Below are 13,833 nucleotides of genomic sequence, written 5' to 3'. Positions count from 1 at the left end.
TATATATATATATATACCTATAATATTAGTACCAAAAAGAACCTTACTTTACTCCCAAATTCTGTATCCTTACCTTCCCTATCTTAGTTAGGGTTTTACTGCTGTCAACAGACATGATGACCAAGGCAACATTTAATTGGGGCTGGCTTACAGGTTCAGAGGTTCAGTCCATCCATTATCATCAAGGTGGGAGTATGGCAGCGTCCAGGCAGGCATGGTGCAGGAGGCACTGAGAGTTCTCCATCTTCATCTGAAGGCTGCTAGTGGAAGACTGCTTCCAGACAACTAGGGTGAGGGTGTTAAGACCACGCCCATAGTGACACACCTACTCCAACAAGGCCACACCTCCAAATAGTACCACTCCCTGGGCTAAGCATATACAAACCATCACATTACCTTAGCTTACAGTTTTATTATAAAAATGGAGATAATAATGAAACTAAACACACACACACACAGTATATGAACCAGGTTCCTATATCCCAGCCCTTGGGAGGTGGAAGCAGGAAGATCACGAATTCAAGGTCAGCCTCAGCTACCGAGAGTTCAAGGCGGACCTGTGCTACCTGATACCCTGTCTCAAAACCAAAAACAATTACAACAAAACTAGAACAAAGTAGTTAAAGGTCACTGTGAAGGGCATGTAAATAAAACACCGACCATGAAACTCTTCTCTTCCTGGAGTGCCTATAGAGTTTTAGTGATGAGCTGGTTCCCTTCGCCAGCTAACTGACCTTTCCATTCAGCTCCCATGGAGTGCAAACTATTGTACACTCAGGGTGCCATCTGTGGCCACCAAGACCATGCCTTCTCCCAGAATTTAGACAGCAAGAAAATTTGCTGCAGATGCAGGGATTGAAATACCTCACGCTGTCCACAACCCCACCTGGACAATGATTGCATAACCCAGAGGTTTCTGGAGGCAGTTCCACTGTAGCTTATGGCCCCTCACTTCTTTTCTCTCTTATTTTCTTTTCTCTTTCCTTCCTTCTTCTCTCGCTCTCTCTCTCTCTTTCTCTCTCTCTCTCTCTCTCTCTCTCTCTCTCTCTCTTTCTTTCTTTCTTTCTTTTGTGAGTAGCATACTGGTTAGGTTTCCACTGATATGATATATTTGACACAAACTAAAGTCATCTAGGAGGAGGATGGGATGGATTATACAATGGATTATGTTTGGCCCAGGGACTAGCACTATTAGAAGGTGTGGCCTTGTTGAGGTAGGTGTGGCCTTGTTGGAGTGGGTGTGTCACTGTGCCCGTGGGCTTAAGACCCTCACCCTAGCTCCCTGGAAGTCAGTATTCTGCTAGCAGCCTTCAGATAAAGATGTAAAACTCTCAGCTTGCTACACTTGTTTAAAATGCTCTTCATGAGACTTAACCAGAGAACACTATATATACACGATGGGTGTTTCTCAGAGACTTCCTTTGTCAAAGCAATTAATCTGAGTCTCTCTACCTTAGCCTCAGGCAGACTCTTCAGACAAGGGCAAAAGGCAGCCATGTTCTTCACCAGAATAACACACAAAAACAGCCTCTAGACCGTATACTGAAATTCTTCTCCACTGAAACTTCTAGGGCCAGGTTTGCACAATTCAAATCACTCTCAGCAACAAAGTCTTCCATATTTCTACTAGGATGGCTCATTAAGCTCCACTTAAAGCATTCCATGCCTTTCCAAATCTGAAGTCCCAAAATCCACCTTCCTCCAAACAAAAGCATGGTCAGGCCTATCACAACAATACCCCAGTCCCTGGTACCAACTTCTGCCTTAGTTAGGGTTTTACTGCTGTGAACAGACACCATGACCGAGACAAGTCTTAAAAGGACAATATTTAATTTGGGCTGGCTTACACGTTCAGAGGTTCGGTCCAATATCAACGAGGCAGGAGCATGGCAGTGTCCAGGCAGGCATGGTGCAGGTTAATTAAGATTAAGGTTAATTAATTAAGATTAAGGCCCATTGGATGGGCCTGAGGCATTTTCTTAATTAATGGTAGATGTGAGAGGACCCAGCTTGCTGTGGGCAGTACCGCCCTGAGGCAGGTGGTCCTGGGTGTAGTAAGAAAGCAGACAGAGAAAGCCAGTAAGCAGCACTGCTCCGTGGCCTCTTTTGTCCTCAGTTCCTGCCCCGACTTCCCTTGGTGATGGACTCACTAGGAAGTAATAAGTAGAAATAAATCCTTTCCTGCTATCACAGAACTAGAAAGCAAACTAGGATAATTAGCAACAGTTTAGACATTAAGATCATGTGACGAAAGCCATCCCCCCTTGATTTTCCCAAGCCTGGCCTGTCTTAGGAATCTCCAGACTTTATGGAGACCTGCCAAAGGTTCTATTCCATTACCTCCACCTGTGTACCCTTAGCTCTGCTTTTTCCACTCCTGGGCTACTCCTCAGGCTCTTTCTCCCAAAGGTCCCCGTCTGTAAAAGTTTACCTTGAAAAGAACCACTTTGAACGTAAACATTTTCTGTCTTTAATACACAGTTGGTAGGGTTTTGCCCCAGAACTAACTCTCATTCACCTCTAAAGAACTAAGGCAGACTATTTTTGTTCCCTGCTGCTCTTGGCTGATTTTCCTCTGTGCGTCAGAGGCTTCCAAAAGGTTTCCAAGTCTAGATCCCAAATGCTCAAAAATAATTCAGTACAAAATAAAATGTTATCCTCATTCAGAGGCCAGCCTTGGGTCATAAAATAAGATGCTCCCCTCAACAAGGAGAGAGTTCAGTGTCGCCGCTTGATAATGAAGATTGGAAATCCAGGGCAAAACCTCAATGGCCTAGAATCAGTGGCCAGAGCGCACTCTGGCCTCCTGATGGAACCTGGGCCATTATTAAGCAACTTGGCTCCAATGCAGTTGTAGCAGTTATTAAAATACGGAATGGGTGTAGCTCAATTGGCAGAATGCCTTCCTAGCATGCTTAGCCCCGAGTTCAGTTCTCAACATGGTATAAAACTGTAATGGCATGGTGAGAAAGGCTTGTAATGCCAGCACTTGCGAGTCGGTGACAAGGGAACCAAAAGTCATCCTTGACTATATTGCTACATAGATAGCAAGGCCTAGCCTACATGAGACCCAGTCTCCAAAGATAATGGTATGTATGTGTGTGTGTTAGAAAGAAAGAAAGAGGGGCTGGCGAGATGGCTCAGCGGGTAAGAGCACCTTCTAAAGATCCTGAGTTCAAATCCCAGCAACCATGTGGTGGCTCACAACTCATCATAATAAGATCTGATTCCCTCTTCTGGTGTGTCTGAAGACAGCTACAGTGTACTTCTTTATAATAATAAATAAATCTTTGGGCTGGAGCAAGCAGGGACCAAGTGAGCGTGGCCGACTGGAGCTAGCGGGGCCACGGGAGCGAGCAGAGGTCCTAAAAGTCAATTCCCAACAACCAGATGAAGGCTCACAACTATCTGTACAGCTACAGTGTGTACTTACACATAAAATAAATAAATAAATCCTTAAAATAAAAGAAAGGAAGAAAGAGAGAGATGATAGCTTAATCGATACATAGATTAGATAGATAGATAGATAGATAGATAGATAGATAGATAGATAATGTCACATTAGATAATCACTCCTCATGCCAAGAGTTAGAAAATCCTGCCTCAGTCATACACATAATCTCCCACCAGCAACATGATCACAATCCACTTTGCCTCCCTCTTCAAAAAAAAATAATAATAATAATAATGAATGAGTTGAACTGATTGTGCAAGCTCTTCATGATGCTTGCAATTTTGACATGTTATTTATGCCTAAAAACAAGGACAAAATACGAACAAAAATGTAGAAAGGTGGCTGGGAAGGGATGTAGACTCCAAGAGTAATATTTCTTAGAGAGACAGCAATACAAAAGCTCCAGGGTCAGGTTGCTTGGGCTGGAGGCCCAGCCCTGCCTCGTGCTGTGACCTCGGGTGCCTCTCACAGCCTCAGATACATAAAGGAGGCTTCTCACATCTGTAGAGTGCTTGGAATGCTATCCAGAGCCAAGCAGACACCAAGCCAGTGTTGATTAAATACACAATTTATCGTCTTATTTTGTCACTATAATGCTTATTCCATAAATCTAAAACCTGGTAAAATTTCACAATAGAAAAGAAGACTGTGGTTCTATGGAACAGTTACATAACATAGGCTGTTGTTCAATAACCCACCGCTAAAACATCTGGGATCCAGATTTGATACTGCACTGTGAGTTCAGGGAAAACACAGCAGTAGGACGCATTCCCACTGAACCATGGGATGCAATCTGTATGGTTGCCTTTCTAATCAGCAACGTCCCAGGCTTCCAGGAAGCCGAGGTTACGCTTCTCATCTGAACCCTGAAACGTCTTATAACCACACCCTAGCAAATACATTTTATTTGTGCCTTGGGAACTTAAAGGACTGTATGCATAAAACCCAGCCTCCCATATGCCAGCTTCTCTCCTGTACACAATGACTCAATCTAACTACAAGTTTAAAGACCCGTATCTCATGTGTCCGGTCCATTGGTCTTCAGCATATGGCTGGGGAGGAGAGGAAACTGCTAAACCCAGTGACTTGCTTGATCAGAAAGGTCTTTGGGTACTAAAACCATGTCTTTAGCTGGACTCACTCGTGCTGTTGACTGGTACTCTTGTACGACTAAAGGGGACAAAATTAAGATTGTTTCTGTTTGTGTGTTACATATCCAGAGGAGGGAACACTAAGAATTACCCCCTTCCCTGTTTGTACCTCTAGACAGCTAAACTCACAAAGTGTTTCCACTACAGACCCCATGAGCTGACCCTCACATAGGCTTCCTCGACTCATGGTGGTAAAATTTACCAGATGCCCTCTTAACTGGCTACGCTTTTCACCCCTGCTCTTTAAAAGGGTATTTCATGCTGACAGTGTAGCTCAGTTGGTCGAGTGTGCCCCGCTAACATGCACAACACAAAACCAGGTATGGTGGCGTGTGCATGGGATCCCGACACTCAGGGTGGAGGCAGGAGTTTCAGAAGCATGGTCTCCTTCTGCAGCCTAGCAAGGTTAAGCCAGGCTAGCCTGAGCTACATGAAAACAAAAAGTGTGAGCTAGGCATGATAGTGCAGCCCTTTAATTCCAGTATTTGGGAGGTAGAAACAAGGGCAGAAAGATGGGTAATTCATAGGAATCTCCACCAACAGAGTGTGTTCCAGGGTCATACAAGAGACTATATATAATTTCTTTAAAGCTATGAGAAAGAATCTCACCTTTCTTGGTGAGAAAACCGAAGCTTGCAATGCAATCTTTATTATTACAGCATTATTAAGCCCTGTAAGGAGGCCAAGCAGCCCTTTGGGAATGGACTTGGGGAGATGGTAGCACACTGGCAGAGCTGTGCAATCAAACATATATTTTTAAATTGTTAAGATGTCCAAATCGTGTGTTTATTTTGATAAAATAAAAATAAAACTTAAAATTAAAAGAAAAAAAGTTAGAAATGGGACTGAAGTGATGGCCTAGCCATTCAGAGCACATCCTGCCCTTCCTTAGGATCTGAGTCCTGCTCATAGCACCCAGTTTGAGCAATGGCTTCTTCGGGCCTTCTTAGGCACCATATGCACATTCCCACACCCATCCCAACACATTCGCATCATTAAAAATAAAATAAATCTTTTTTTAAAAAATGTTGAAACCAGAGATAGATGAATTGTCCCTGTAATGCTTTTCTCATACAGAGTTACATAAGACCATTCATACTACATACTAAGACCATACACAAATACATACTAAGGAAAGGTCTGATCAGCAGGATGTCCATTAACTAGATAGTTCTCATCTAGTTATCAGTAAGTCAGTCAACCTAAAGGAGCCTGGAGGGGACTACTTAACACCAGTGTGTGCAAAACTCTGATGCCCAAGCCTTTAATCCCAGCACTTGGGAGGCAGAGGCAGGTGGATTTCTGAGTCCGAGGCCAGCCTGGTCTACAGAGTGAGTTCCAGGACAGCCAGGGCTACACAGAGAAACCCTGTCTCAAAAAACAAACAAAACAAACAAACAAACAAACAAAACCCTCTGATGCCAGAAACAACACAGCAAGGACGCGATCTCCCCAAACCTTCTCCACCCGCACTATTTATTTGGAAAGCTAATTGTTCCGGCTCATAAAAGTTCAGATACCCGCTTACGTAACCGTTTAAAAGGTCCCCATACACCCCTTTAAGGGCTGCTTACAAATTCAAGCTAAACAGCTGAGTACAAATTCAGTCGTGGGTCGCAAAGCAAGTACTATGGAAAGAGATGGGCAGAACAGACTAGTTCAAATGAGACTCTCTGCACACCTCAGGCTTCCTTGACAGCACCTTTGACATACCTCACTGAAATTCCTGGGTAGCTAAGTCTCCAGGAGCCCTAGGAAGGTCATACATAAGGAGTTGGCTAAGCTGAAATTGATGAACCTGGCTGATTAAGAGGTCTCTTCCTTCCGTGGAAAGACCTAGAAATGGTCAAATGAATAAGCTCCTGCGGTCCTTAGGATCAGGTTTTGAGCTTCAGGAAAGAAGGTGGCCAGCAGTGGTCTGAGATTGGGAGGCTGGGGGGGTGCCGAAGGCAAACCTAGGCGTGGCACGTAGCCCTAGGGTATAGAGGAAAGGGCTGGCCAAATTCTAAGAAGTCCTGACCTGTACTTAAGAGATGGAAGCAGGACCAGGAATGTCAACCTTGGCTACATAGCCTCTGAGTGCAGCCCGGGCTACCGAAGAGAGTGTTTCAAACAAACTGTCCCCTGGGTTAGAGGACCTCAACTCCCTAACCCGAGAAGTCAGTCCCCAAACTTCTCGGGTCGGAGCTAAAATAACAACTGCCCTACACAGGCCCTGCTTTTCATTCCTACCCTTGTCCCTCCTCCACTCCAGCACAGCACATCCCTGGCCCCGGGGCAGCAGCTGTGTGGCTCGGCGCCCGGGACTGTGCTTCAGCTGGACTCTAAAGCCGCTGGAATGCAGCACTTCCTGGTTGGTCCGGGATGTTGGTGCCGTCGCCATCCCGCTCAGCCCACAGTGCTAAGGAGCTCAGGGAGCGCGGGACGATCTAGCGGGAGCGTACAGATCCACTGCGCCCGCGACCCGAGGAGGTGGGGTGGGGTGCATCCTGCAGAGGACTCCCCGGATCTGCAGGGACTTGAGAATGGAGTGGGGGCTAGGGCACCAGCCTCTGACCAGGCTCTGCGCTCTGGGGGAAGCGGTCCTCGCCTGCGGTCAGTGTGCTCAGCTCTTGCCAGCGCAGACACTGCAGGAATTGGGACTTTGGGAGGGACTCCAGGGTTCCCAAGGGAACTTCAGGGACCTGGCTGCTGAGATCCGCTCAGAGAGGGACAAACGAGGCGGGACGAAGCACGAGGGCCCGCGGACGCCCTACGGGCTCAGAAGCCCCGCAAGCCTGGCCCCCGCAGCTCCTACCTGTGGGCCTGGGGTGCGGGCACACACGCTGCGGCGGCGGCGACTTCGGGGGGGTCCCCGCGCAGCTGGCGCAGCTGGGGCCGCGGAAGGAGGGCGGGCGCTGGGACTCGCCGCCCGGAACTCAGCCGGTCTGCAGGGTGGGGCGGGGCGGCGCCGGCCAGCCTGGGTGACAGCCTCTGCCGCCGGCCTTTCTCCATGCCTCGGTTCTAACACTTTCTTCTCTCCAAGTTTCCTAACTCAGCCACATTTATCCTCGGGGCGCAGGGGCGCACGCTAGCGTGGTTCTTACCAAGTTTACTTCTCTCTGGTCTCCCGAGTCCAATCCCTGTCCAAGACTGTCCCGCAAGTTACAAGCCAACAGCGAGCCAAGTGGTGAAATATTCCCGAGCTGAAGTGACATGCTTTGTAGAGGCCAACTGTGGCCTTCTTACAAATCCCTCGGGTAGGTCTTGGGTGGGTGTTGTTGCCTGTTTACAAGGAAACTGAGGCTGGAAAGTGAAGAATCAGCCTGACCTGCTCTGCTAAGTTTGCAGAAGCCAAGGATCTCCTCTTCAGGCTCCCAAAGTGCCTGTGCTTGTCCCTAGATCTCTCTCTCTCTCTCTCTCTCTCTCTCTCTCTCTCTCTCTCTCTCTCTCTCTCTCTCTCTCTCTCTCTCTCTCTCTCTCTCTCTCTGTGTGTGTGTGTGTGTGTGTTGTGTTGGCGGGTGTTTGGTCGGTTGGTTTGAAGTTAGGTCTCTGCTGTACACCTGGTTGGCTATGAAGACCAGGTTGAGCTCAAACTAGATGATCCTCTTGTCTCAGTCACACACCACCCTCACACTTCTCACTCCCACTTGACTTCAGTGCTGGGTCTGACTCAGAAATGTCAGAGGGAAAGATTAAAATTAAAATAATACGGGAGGAGAACGAGAAAGTCCTATCACACCGATGCAACTGTCCGCACAGTAAGCTTGCCGGTTTAGTCCACTCAAGGGAGTGGTCATCCAGGGAAAACCAGCGGCCGTGTGGTGTGGACAGCAGTCCTTTTGGAATATAATTTTGAACGCAAGTCAGTTCCAAGACTGGTTGCACAACACTATTTCCAGCCAAAGCCCAAAGATGCAACGGTTCCCTGTACATCAGATTGCTAATGCTGTCGGTCTTTTGAAATTGTTTATTGAGTATTATACAGTGAGACAGGCCCAGTTTCATAATCTTACCCTGCCCATGGCACTGCATGAAATGAAAAAAATATAATATTTCCGTCCAGACAGAGGAGGAGCTGAAATTACAGCATGGGGCTCAGTTTTCCTGTAACCTGGAGCTGCCCAGCCCTCACTGCATTCTTCTCTTTTGAGCACATCTTTCCTAAGGATCGCAGAGTCAGGCAGCCGCAGCCGTCACTCTTTCCTCGTTGACAGAAATAATTGATGCCTTTTGGATCCTGTGATGCTGACAGATCTTTGCAACTCTGTGCGCAGCCTTCTGAGCAAACAGGGTCTTGCCTAAGAAGGGTTTGGCAAGACTATAACGAGGAAGTAACCGAAAGCCTGCATAAGCCTCCTTCCTCCCTTCCTCTGGCTATTAGTTTCAGATGATTTGATAAGCATGTGCCTAGGAGTAACCTGTGGTCTTACAAGCTTGTCATTGGATGGTGTGAGACGTTTGGTTGAGAAGCACCAGGCTGTACTTAAATTACATCCCGGTTTCTTAAAAGTCATCACTGAAACATTTGGCATTAGCACATAACAATAGGTCTTTCTGTTAACTGTAACTATAAATAAGACAAGTATTGCACAATGACCGGAATTCTGCCCCCATGAGGTAGAAAAGTGAAAAAGATTACCACAGGTCACCCCACAGGGGAGTGAAGGCATAGTGAACATACATCCTAGACATACGGGAACTCCGTAGATCATTGTTACAGTCCTCAGAGATTTTGTGATGGCTATTTCTTTTCAGGGGTGTCAAGGGAAAAACAAATGACCCAGAAGAGGATTTCCTCCCGTTTGAGCCAGCCTGGCCTACGGAGGGAGACACTGGATGGGGGCAGGGCAGGCTAGGAAACCCTGACTCCTGTAGTGTGGTGTTTAATCTGCATCTGGTGTCAGCCGGATTAGGGTTAGACTCACCATTAAAATCCACCTTCTGGGTGCCCGTGAGGACGTTTCTAGGAAGGTGTGACTGAGGCAGGTCGCCCTGCCATGAATGTGGGCGGCAAGATTCCGCGGGCTGAGGAGGAAATGCAAAGCGATGGGATCGCCCCTCATCTCCCTGATTTCAGAGCCCCTGTGACTGGCTGCCTCAAGCTTCTGCCACAAGCCTCTCCTGCCACGACAAACTTGTTTAACCTCACTCTCTGGCCCATATGAGCTCTTCCTCTTGTCAGCTGCTCCTCTGCTAGTGATAGCAATGAGGAAAATAGCTAATATATAAATTCATCTCAAAAGTGCAGTTTAACCACACAAGTTTTTTTCTAAATGTGCTAAATATTTCATCTTCTCTTCTGAACATAAAAGTAATATAGGATCAGTTTATAATGTTTGCTTTTTTTTTTTTTTTTTTTTTTTTTTTTTTTTTTTTTTTTTTTTTTTTTTTTGTTTTGGTTTTTTGAGACAGGGTTTCTCTGTGTAGCCTTGGCTGTCCTGGAACTCACTCTGTAGACCAGGCTGGCCTCGAACTCAGAAATCCACCTGCCTCTGCCTCCCAAGTGCTGGGATTAAAGGCGTGCGCCACCACCACCCGGCTAATGTTTGCATTTTTATTTTTGCAAAAATGTAAGGTTTTAGAGTACCTTGGAGGAACAATTTTAATGAATAAAATACTTTTTTGATGTATGAAAAGACATATTTACAGTTGAGCATATTACCTCAATTCATAGCATGAAGAAAAAAAACTAAAATTTAATATAGATCAATATAAATTTGTTAATATAAATTCGGGTGGATGATTTACTTCCAGTCTATTGGTGATAAGACTGCATAAAATAGATACAGATGGAGAATGGGAAGCATGAGTTCTATCTCAGGCAATGAGCCCTGTCTTAGAGTTTTATTGCTGAAGAGACACCATGATCATAGCGGCTCCTATTAAGAAAAACATTAAATTGGGGCTGCCTTACTGTTCAGCGGTTGAATCCACTATCCTAATGTGCGAGCATGGCAGAATGCAGGCAGATATGGTGCTAGAGAAAGAGCTGAGAGTTCTACATCCAGATTCAAAGGCAGCAGGAAGAAAGTGGAGCCACTGGGCCTGGCTCAAGCTTCTGAAAGCTCAGTGCCCACCCTCCCAGTGACACACTTCCTCTAATAAGACTGTGCTTACTCCAACAAGGCCATAAGTCCTAATCTTTAAACAGTGCCACTCAAATTCAATCACATTCAATGTGGGGACCATTCAAATTCAAATCACTTCAAGCTCACAGAACTCGCTTACAGTTTTTTGAGGATTGGTCTGTGCTTATCATGGTGAGGAGCCTGGCATCAGGAAAGCAGGCAAGCATGACCCTGAGGGGACATCTGAGAGCTTATATCTGACCCTCAAGTAGCAGACAGGGGGCCTGAATGGCTTTTGAAACCTTAAAACTACCCCCAGTGACATACCTACTCTAGATTTATTTATTTATTTTATGTGTATGAGTACACTGTAGCTGTACAGATGGCCATGAGCCATCATGTGTGTGGCTGCTGGGAATTGAACTCAGGACCTCTGCTTGCTCCGGCCCTGCTCGTTCCAGCGTAATACACTGTAGCTGTCTTCAGATGCACCAGAAGAGGGCGTCAGATCTCATCACGGATGGTTGTGAGCCGCCATGTGGTTGCTGGGATCCGAACTCAGGACCTTCAGAAGAGCAGTCAGTGCTCTTACCCGCTGAGCCATCTTGCCAGCCCGACATACCTACTCTAAACAAGGCCACATCCACTCCAGCAAGCCCTCACCTCCTAATCCTTCCCAAACAGTTCCACTAATGGGAGAGGGCTGGGCATTCTCATTCAGATCAGTACACCTGCTTTCACCCTCCATTCCCTCACAAACATTTCCTTACTAATAGTAATTAAGGATTGGCAGTGTGGTTCAGTGATAGGATATTTGCCTAGCATGCATGAAACCCCAGCACTGTATAAGTCAGACACAGTGGTGCCTACCTGGAACCCAGTATCCAGGAAACAGAAGCAGGAGAACCCAAAGTTCAGGGGTACCTTTGGCTACATAGCAACTTGGATGCTAGCCTGGGTTACAGGATAGCCCGTATCCAAAACCAATGTTAATTAATTAGGCAGTACACGCATGTTTACCTGGAGACACAGGATGCAGAGCAAGATATTTTATCCTGGGCTACCTGTTCACACCACTCACTCCAGCCACAAGAATGTATAGAATAAGCCAGAATCACATGCTTAGAACTGGAAATGAAGAAGCCAGGAAAAAGATGAAAGTCACTGGAGAAAATGAGACACAGAGCAGTTATTGCCCGGGTTCCTGGAGGCTTTCAGACCCTAGAGCCTCGTTTAGCTTCCTACTGAACATGTGTATGTTTCCTAATTTCTCATAGTAACAGGCAGTTTGCGGGCTGCCAGTCATGTGAAACCCTGCTTCCAAAAGTCCCAAGTTCAATACAGCAGGCAGTCTTTTAGTCACCTACAGCCAAGCCCTAAGGAGGTTCTATAACCAACAGACCCAAAGAGACCAGACTTCCCCTGTCCAACCAACACCAGTTGTCTCAAGCTGGACATGGTGACATGGGCTTGTAACGCAGCACTTGGGAGGTGGAAGCAGGAGGGTGGGAAGTTTAAGGTCATCCTAGCCTCAGGAAGTCGTGCTTAGTCTAGACTTCTTGAGATCTTATCTCAAAAACAGATAAATATGAAACTCATTTCCAAATTCTTGCTGTGGGTGTATTTTTTGAATTGTGCTTTTAAGGCTTTGCACATTTATGCAAACTGTCATAATTATTAAATAAGAAGATATGCATGAAGGTATTTAAAAAGTGAATAAGCAGCCGGGTGGTGGTGGTGCACACCTTTAATCCCAGCACTTGGGAGGCAGAGGCAGGTGGATTTCTGAGTTCGAGGCCAGCCTGGTCTACAGAGTGAGTTCCAGGACAGCCAGAGCTATACAGAGAAACCCTGTCTTGAAAAAACAAAACAGAACAAAACAAAACAAAAAAAGAAGTAAAAAGTGAATAAGCTTTTTAGACCAATATAGTTGTATGCCAGTATCTTGTGACAATGGTACTTATGACAACTCTATTTAAACCCTTAACCAAACTGACAGGGAGATGGATGAGTTAAATAACTGTACCTAAATTACTGCGAAAGCAACTGTGATCACAAAGTGAGCATGGAAAAAAAAAAAGAGCTGAAAAAGTAGTATGCCTGGGAATCCAAAACAACAAACAACAAAAGACAAACGAAAACAAATCCAAAGAACAAACCATAAACACCTGGAAGGTGAGGTCCCGGCTGCCTCAAGCAGTAATATAGTAATATAGTAATATAGAGACTTATTAATATCTATAAAAGCTCGGGTGATTTCCCAACTAGCTCGTATAACTTATTAATAATATATTAATGAATTAATATATAATTATATGTTATATATAAATTATTATATAATAAATTAACCCCCTTTTCTTTTAGTCCGTGTTTGCCATGTGGTCCATTATCTCTCACTAAGTGCCAGTACATCTGACTTCTTCTATGTCTGTCTGGCCAATCCCCTGCTTCAGATTCTTTTCCCAGAGTCCCTGCCTCTGTCCTGGAAGTCCCTCCTTCCCTTTCATGCCTAGCTATAGACTGTCATCTCTTTATTAAAACCAATCAGAGACTGCCTTAGGTGGGTGAAGAAAGACAGGGTGCACAAAAATGTTATGCCAGTGCTGAGGCAGGAGGATTACTACAGGCTTGAGGTTAGTCTGGACCTCTACACGCTGAGTTCCAGAACAAGCTGAACTTACAGTATGAGAGTCTGTCTAACAGAATCAATAATAGGAGTCAGAGAGATGGCTTGGGGGTTTAGCGCACGTATTGCTCCGGCAGAATACCTGAGTTTGATTCCCAGCTTCTAAACTGGAAAAGGAGCAAGGCCCTTCAGATGTCTCTGGAAAGAGCATCCATGCTAAAGAGCTAACAGGTGTGAGAGCCATGAAGCAAGAATGTGTGGGTTGAAGGACAAAGAGACAGAGATTTGAATAGTAAGGCAATCAAGAAAGAAAATGGCTGGGATGGAGTCAGAGGCTAGAGTAAGAGCTGAGCACATTCCTACAGGTAAGGAATGTCAACTAGCCTAGACTGACACAGAAAGCTCTGGCCAGGAGAGCATATGTTAGGCCTTTTGTTTTAGGCTAGGCATGGTGGCTCACGCCTATCACAGTTGCACCTAGAGACTTAAGGCTGAAAGAGCGCCACAATGTTAAAGCCTGTGTAGGTCATATTATGAGTTCCAGGATAGGGA

General features: G+C 45.8%; 1 protein-coding gene across 2 annotated transcripts in view; it reads right to left on the bottom strand.

Annotated features, from left to right (window-relative positions):
* Pld1 (phospholipase D1) overlaps positions 1 to 7,707 on the bottom strand; it is a 208,772-nt gene extending 201,065 nt beyond the window's left edge. Inside the window, exon 1 of one of the 2 annotated variants that reach the window (XM_031376479.1) lies at positions 7,403 to 7,707. The gene's annotated coding sequence lies outside the window, so the exon portion shown is untranslated. The remainder of the gene's footprint in view (positions 1 to 7,402) is intronic. The other variant, XM_031376480.1, reaches the window with a different exon arrangement.
* Between the last annotated feature and the right edge of the window lie 6,126 nt (positions 7,708 to 13,833).

This window comes from Mastomys coucha, unplaced genomic scaffold, assembly GCF_008632895.1.
Source record: "Mastomys coucha isolate ucsf_1 unplaced genomic scaffold, UCSF_Mcou_1 pScaffold17, whole genome shotgun sequence".
Lineage (NCBI taxonomy): Eukaryota > Metazoa > Chordata > Mammalia > Rodentia > Muridae > Mastomys > Mastomys coucha.
Note: the sequence above shows the minus strand (reverse complement) of the source record. Positions and strands in the feature narration are given on the sequence as shown.